The following is a 7,768-nucleotide window of genomic DNA, read 5'->3' as shown; positions in this document are numbered from 1 at the left end:
AACTCCTGTGCTTGAAGCTGTTTGCTTTCTCTGGTGGCATGTTTCTTTTCAAGTTCTTGCTCTCCTCTCAGACCCAGAATTAGCTGGTGGGTTTATCCCACTATAAGTTTCATAATGCATGCTGGGATAAAGCTAATCCAAAAGATTAGTGTGAACAGCATTCTTTTTATGCTCCACATAGGTTCAGTCCATCATTAGCTCTCAGTTCATTCAAAGTGCTTATGCAGTGGTAATGAAGAGTTTATTGCTGCACCAAAATCAGCAAATTTGACCCAGTTAAAACCCCCGTATATAGAGACAATGTGCTGCATAGGTGCAATGTAAGGGTTACTGCCCCATGCATATCGTGAGCAAGACTTGCAGGGTACCAAGAGCTTTTGGAAACCTAGCTCTGAAGGGCTTGCTGCAGTGGCCATCTAGTAGCTTGGGTTAACCAAGGTCTTGTGTAATTTGTGGCTAATATTAGTGATAATGACCAGCTCTTAGTCAACAACCAGTCCTGCTTTTATCTGCCCAGCAGTAACCCTTGAGAAGACTGAAAGCTCACCAGAGGTCTAAGTCCTCGTTAAGACCAGCCTTTATTAAGCCACATCCTCCTGAGCCCAGAAACTCTGGCTCATGGAAGGCTCCTCTTCCTTGTGGTGGAGGAGGATCAAGTTAGGGGACATTTAAACAAATTGGGTGTAATCAAGTCCATGGGACATGGGGTGTACTCACAAGTGCTGATGGAGCTGGCCCATGTCATTGTGAGGCCGCTGTTGCATGTATTGGTGCTGGAGGGGCACATCTGGAGTGCTGTGTCCAGTGGGTTCACCAGTACAGGAGAGATGTGGGCTTACTGGATTGAACCCAATGAAGGGCCACAAAGGTGACAAAGCGATTGGAGCATCTGTTGTATGACGAGAGGCCAAAAGAGCTGTGCGTGCTTAGCTGGGAAAGGAGAAGGCTCGAGGCGGATCTTACCAATGTTTGTGAATATCTGATGGGTGGGTATAAAGGGACAGACTCTGGGCTGTGGTGCCTGGTGACAGGACAAGAGGCAATGGACACAAATTGAAACACAGGAAATTCCTATGAACATAAGAAAATACTTTTTTTACCATGAAGGTGGTTGAACACTAGTGAAGAAGAACTTGCAGAGCTTCCATTCTTGGAGATGCTCAAATCCAGCTGCTCAGTCCTGGGCACCCTGCTGTAGCTGACCCTGCTTGACCAGGGCCGTTAGACTTGTACCATCTCCAGAGGTGCCTCCAGTTTCAGCTGTTCTGTGATTGAGTTGTTAATGGTATAACAGTTGTTTAAGGATTGGCTGAAAATTATTGGAAAGAAGGGCTCACTGTTTCCTTAGAAATAAGTTTGCCCCTGTATCGGTAAACTCAATTTCTTATTAAAGGCTGGTTCATCCTTAGAAATAACATTGTAAACGTGTTGAGGACCTGCAAAAGTTCTTCACTGAGATTATTGCTGCAGAAGACAGAGATACACATTATTATAGGTTCTCCTGTGTCTTAAAATGTAAGTTGCAGATGTTGCCCACGAGGAAATATCCTCATGCTGGGACTGCTAACCTAGGTTTGATGGGATATTATCCTCATAACAGCAACACTGGGAATAAAGAGGCACAGCTGTCAAGCACTGTGCTCCAATTAAAACAAATTCACAATTTTGAGAAGCAGAAATGACACTATTTCCTTTTAAAATTAGACATTCCTGTTCAGTGATATTTCCCCCCAACTTCTAGCCTTTATGTAGAAGTTTATTTCTTTGTTCACGTGTTTTTGTTTCCTGCTTGATTATGCCTCTATTTGCTATGCTTGCCCTGAGCTGTTTCGTACCTGACGTGCACTAGCTGTCAGAGATTTGAGGTTCTTCATTTCTTTCACTTCCATACGTGATACTTAAATGTCTTTTATGAGATAGTTGTTAACTTTTAATGGAAGATCCCATTAAATTGGGAAGCTCACTTAGCTCTGTTCCAAAGGGCAAAAGAAGTTTCATACCCTATTAAAACACATAATATCACTGTTTTCAGGCAGCATCATGTAGACAGAATTCAATTCAGCAATGCAGTTGCTGATGGAGCTTTTCCAGGGCCTACCAGGAGGAGGACATACATATAGGTACATATAGGAAAGAGGGCAAGCGGCGGATTTCTAAATATAAACTTGTCAACTTTGAAGATAGAGGGTCACATTAGATTTGAGACCACTTAGTACTCGGGTACGGTGTTGAATATAATTTTTTCTAAATGTTTAACATTCTACTTTTATCTGTTTCATCCATTTTCACAACTTGAGACTGTGGGCATTAACTTCCTTCTCCATGACAGCATTATTTGAGTGCAAGGCCTGGATATGACTTAACTCCGTTACGACTTAACTCCATCACCCTCTAGCTTCTCCCTACTGCAAGTCACAGGAACGTAAAAACCATGTAAAAATTCCCAGTACGCCTTGTGGAGGTAGCCTTTAAAATTAGCATGGCTGAAAAGCTTTTTAAGGCCTAAAAATGCCATTTTGAAACAAATTACAATATTCTACAACTGGCAAATTTTCTTAAATTTTTAGGTTTTCTCTTTTTTCTTCCCTCCTTACTTTTGATGAGATCACTTCAATGCCCTTAATGTCTTTAACTTAAAATTTTCTCTGCTAGCAAGCTGTAATGCATGTGCCACAATTTCAGAAAAATATCTATTTAAGAAATCGATTACTAGTGTTATTTCATGATAGTTTTATATTTAATGATGAAGAATTTGTACTTGCAAGAATATTTACAAAATTACAGTTGTTCATCATTGACTTAAAAAGCCCTTTGTTGCAAAAAGATGGATTAAATTCTGGCACGGACACTGATCCTAAACCAATTAGGAAAACTCCGTTTGTTTGCGTCCTTGTCATTAACTTAAGGAAGATTAAGAGCAGGAAGAGGAGCAATATGTTTCCTGTGTCCCGCTTGTCACAGACCTGCAGTGTCTTTCCTGTTGCAGTTCTGAGGTGTAGCAAACTTTCAAATTTTTGGTTCATTTATTTTTCTGCTGAAGAGGCCAGAACAGGCTCCTGCAGCTGGGCAGTAGCACTGCAGGTGCGGGCGGCAGCCCCGACCTGGCTTTCCTCATGCTGCTGCGGGAGGCTCGTGCCATCTCCCCACTACCCAGCCATACGCTGCCATTTCATGGCTTTGCAGTTTGTGTCTTGGTTTTTTTCCAGGTGTGGTGGTTCTGCACCTGCTGGCAGTGCCCTGTCTTTGAAGAGAGATGAGGAGAAGCCATATTCCCAACCGGCCATCCTCCGGCACTGTGACATCAGTTCCTTCCTCCCGGTCGCCCACTCTTAATACTTCATGCAGCCCCAGGGCCAGGGACTTGGACCATCGTCATAACCTTGGCGAGGAGGATCCCAAATGCTGGCATGCAGTTGAGCCACCCATGGTTCCTTGTCCGGGGGGCTCAGGACCACCTGCAGTGTGCAAGGTTGCAATACAAATTGGTTCAAGCGCTGGGGGGTTCTGTTGAGTGCTGTTCTCTTGGTATTAGTAGTGCTTTGTATGTCGAATTAAGCCTGTTTGTAGGCAAAATCTGTTCCGCTGAAGGACAATGGAAAACTGATGAAAGCCATTTTGGTGTGGGGTGTAATTGTTTCTGAAGTTCATCATTGCCTCCAGAGAAAGGGTCCTTTATAGTTATCCATGTCCTGCTCCAGTGTAATGACTTTGTCTTACAGAAGTGTACAAAGCTTTTTGAATGTTTTTTTTTGTGGTGGTGTTTTTTTTTTTTTTTGGGGGGGGGGGGTGGGGGGTGTTTGGGTTTTTTGTGTGTCTGTGCACGTTTGGCTTTTCTTCAGTACTCTGTTTTGCACCATTTCATGTTGCCCATAGAGGTCGGTGTCTGCCTTTGCAAAGCAGAGCTGTACGTTTCACATCACAAGCAGCTGGCTTACCTAACTGCTTCTACCCGTTTCCCCAGGTTAATAACGTTACATTGATCCCTTCTGAGCTTCTAAAGATGTGACTGAGAAGGAAAATGTTCGTATGTATTTTGATACATCGTTATGCTTTGCTATCATTAACATATTTTAAAAGATCAAACATGGTATTGAAAAAAAATCCAATAAATTAACATTTCATAACATATTTACATATCTAAAAGAGGAATAGAGGATGATTTAGAGTGAGAACCGTATCTGTAGTTATCATCTTACATATATTTAATGCAGTCACTCACTGGTTTGTGATGTGCTTGTAGAACAAAACTCTCCCTGTTTACCCCGAGACCTGTCTACCATGATTAGTCAATGGCAGAAATGGCTGTGGCTGTATAAGAGTTACTACATGAACTAGTTGCCTGAGATTATGGAAGATAACTTGAGAAATAAAGTCTGTAGAGTGGGTCTGAGTGAGTGCTAGGTGAGGAACATATAAAAGCAGTCACTCAACAAACAACAAATGCAGGTTGTATTTTGTAAAGGCTGTTTTCTCAAATGTTCTTTACATGAGCCATAGCTAATGTTACCTAGGCATGTTTAAAAAATACTACTTTGAGTTAGTTTCTGTATGCTTTCACACAGAAAGTGAGGTAAGAATTGTGTGGATCGCACCACACTTAGTTATAGTCTCAACTGCGTTTGTAAGCTACCCCTAGGTTGTGTGCATTGCAGTTTACCTAACTAAATGCTTTTTAAGCAGAGCTGTTAAATTAATTTACTGGTCGGATAGAAATCTTAGATTATCATATCAAGACAGGGGAGCTTTGTTTGCTAAAATAAGCATTCCTTAGCTTCATCAAGTGTGATGGCTGGAAATGATGTGAGCAGCATGCTTGGCTGCAAAACAATCTGAATTTCTGTGTTTCATGCTTGTTGATAAAACTAATTAAGTTGGCCTAATCCCTCTTTGAAGAGTGACCATTTTTCTACGAAAATCAAACCAATTGACTTAATTCGGTAGTACTTAGTATTGCATTGATTGTGAAGTTTATGTGAACAATAGATTAATAATGAAATGCTTGCGGAATGTGCTAGTGCTTGTGGAAATATTCAGCTGAAAGTGCTTATACATCTGTTCTGATATTTGTTTTTCCTCCTTAAGTGTCTTGGCAGTGGGGTGAAGAGTTCTGATAGTGTTGAAACACTGTTTGCACCCAGCGTGTATGTCCTAAATATTATTATCTTTTTTAATTAAGTGCATAGGACAATATGATGCATGACTTTCTCAGACTAGGTCTAGGCAAATTAAGATCACTTCTCTTCCCGTTTTCTTCTTTCAGCCCCGTAGCCAGAAGGGAGCACTCTTACCTAAGGCACAGTAACGTTCCCCTCACCCCTCGCTTTCTGCTGGCTGGGTGTGTGGGCACCAGAACAATGGGTGAAGGGTGAGGCTGGGAGCAGTTCAACAACGCACTTGCAGTCTCTATACTAATTTGTTGCTACATAATAAGACTTTTCTGTCTCTTTCATTACTGGTGGTAGCCTTGCTTGTTCGAATTGAATAGCAACTGACAGGGTAAGTGAAGCAATTCTCCTGTTATATAGCTAATCCTTACAAGATCATATGTTTTTCCTAAAACTGATGTATGTCCCTCATATTGCCACTCCTCAATATGATCGGAGTGGTTTGGGTTTGGAGGGGCCTTAAAGATCATCTGGTTCCCCCCTTCCTGCCCTGGGCAAGGACACCTTCCACCAGACCAGGTTGCTCCCAGCCCCGTCCAGCCTGGCCTTGAGCACTGCCAGGGATGGGCCATCCACAGCTGCTCTGGGCAACCTCTGCCACTGTCTCACCACCTTCACAGTGAAGAATTTCTTCCTAACAACTCATCTAAATCTACCCTCTTTTGGCTTAAAACCATTGCCCCTTATTCTGTCACTACAGGCCCTGGTAAAAATCTCTCTCCATATTTCTTCTAAGCCACCTTTAATTATTGAAAAGCTGTGATAAGGTCTCCCCAGAACCTTCTCTTCTCCAGGCTTAATAACCCCAACTGTCTCAACCTTTCTTTATGGGGGAGGTGTTCCAGCCCTCTGACTATTTTCATGGTCTCCTCTGGACTGGTTGTAACAGGTCCATGTCCTTCTAGTGCTGGGGACTCCAGAGCTGGATGCAGTACTCCAGGTGGGGTCTCACCAGACTGGGGTAAAGAAGGAGGATCACCTGCCTTACCCTGCTGGCCATGCTTCTTTTGATGCAGGCCAGGACACGGTTGTTTCTGGGCTGTGAGTGCACGTTGCCAGCTCATCTCCAATTTGACACCCCACCAGTATCCCAGAGTCCTCCACAGGGCTGCTCTCCATCCCTTCTTCCTCAGCCTGCATTGATATTGAGGATTTCCCCAACCCATGAGCAGGACCTTGCACTGGGCCTTACTGAACTTCATGAGGTCCTCATGGGCCCACTTCTCGAGCCTGTGAAGGTCCCTCTGGATAGCTTCCCTTCCCTCGAGTGAGTCAACTGCACCACTCAGTTTGGTGTCACCCACAAACTTGTTGAGGGTGCACTCGATGCCACTGTTTATGTTGTTGATGAAGCCTTGAGGGCTGCCACTTTTTACTGGTTTCCATTTGGACTTTGAGCCATTGGAACTCTTTGGATGCAGCCATCCAGCCAATTTGCTATCCACCAAACAGTCCATCCATCAAACCTATATCTCTTCAGTTTGGAGAGAGGGATGTTGTGTGGACCCATGTCAAAGGCCCTGTAGAAGTCAAGATAGATGGTATCACTTCCTCTTCTCTTATCCAGCAGCGCTGTCACTCCATCATAAAAGACCATCAGATTAGTCGGGCAAGATTTGCCCTTGATGAAGCCATATTGGCTGTATCTAATCATGTCCCTGCCTTCCATATGCCTTGGCATAGCTTCCAGGAGGATCAGTTCCATGATCTCACCAGGCACAGAGGTGAGGCTGAGTGGTCGGTAGTCCCCGGAGTTCACCTTTTCACCCTTTTTAAAAATGGGTGTGATGTTTCTCTTTTGCCAGTCACTGGGAACTTCACCTGACTGCCATGACTTTCAAATATGATGGAGAGTGACTTAGCAACTACATCTGTCAGGTCCCTCAGGACCTGGGTACATCTGGGAGAACCAGATCCCTCAAGATCCCTCAGGATGGGATGTATCTCATTGGGTCGCATGGACTTGTGTATGTTCAGATTCCTCAGATGGTCTCAAACTGATCAATATGGTATCCCCTAGGATGTCACCAACTTGGGAGTCCCATGGCATTTGCCATGGGCTGGGTGGGAAGGATGCATTACAGAAATCTGTTGTGAACATATGAACCAAAATATTTTGGTGGAGAAAAGGGTCAAGCTCAAAGGGGAATCGAGTAAACTGACCTGTCCGTCAGCCTGTTATTCAGAAGCCTTCAGCAGTCAGTTGTGGTCAGCTTGCATGTCTTTGTTTCCCTTCCCAGGGATTAACCAGCGCTCAACACATGGTTCAGTGAAAAAGCAAAATAGGAGGTTTTTCCCTCACAGAGTCCAGGCAGCACAAGTAATCTCGTGTAGCTATTGATTTCCCACGCAGGCGACTGTTAAGCCGACAGCTGGCTGCAGGCCGTCAGTGTGTGAGCCCAGGATGTCACAGTTCCTGGTCCAAAGCGTTTGCAACTGAGACAGCTCTTTCCTGGTGCCAGGCTGTCTGGTTCCCCTTGCGTTGGGTGATGTCCCCAAGGGTCACGGGACATTTGCATCATGTGGTAGAGCGCCACGCTGGCTGGCTGGTAAGCCACCCTCTGAGCAACGTCACTGGGACCCCAGGCCTTGCAGACCTCTCT

The sequence above is a fragment of the Falco peregrinus genome, chromosome 10 (assembly GCF_023634155.1).
Source record: "Falco peregrinus isolate bFalPer1 chromosome 10, bFalPer1.pri, whole genome shotgun sequence".
Lineage (NCBI taxonomy): Eukaryota > Metazoa > Chordata > Aves > Falconiformes > Falconidae > Falco > Falco peregrinus.
The sequence above is the reverse complement of the archived record's forward strand: the minus strand, read 5'-3'. Positions refer to the sequence as shown.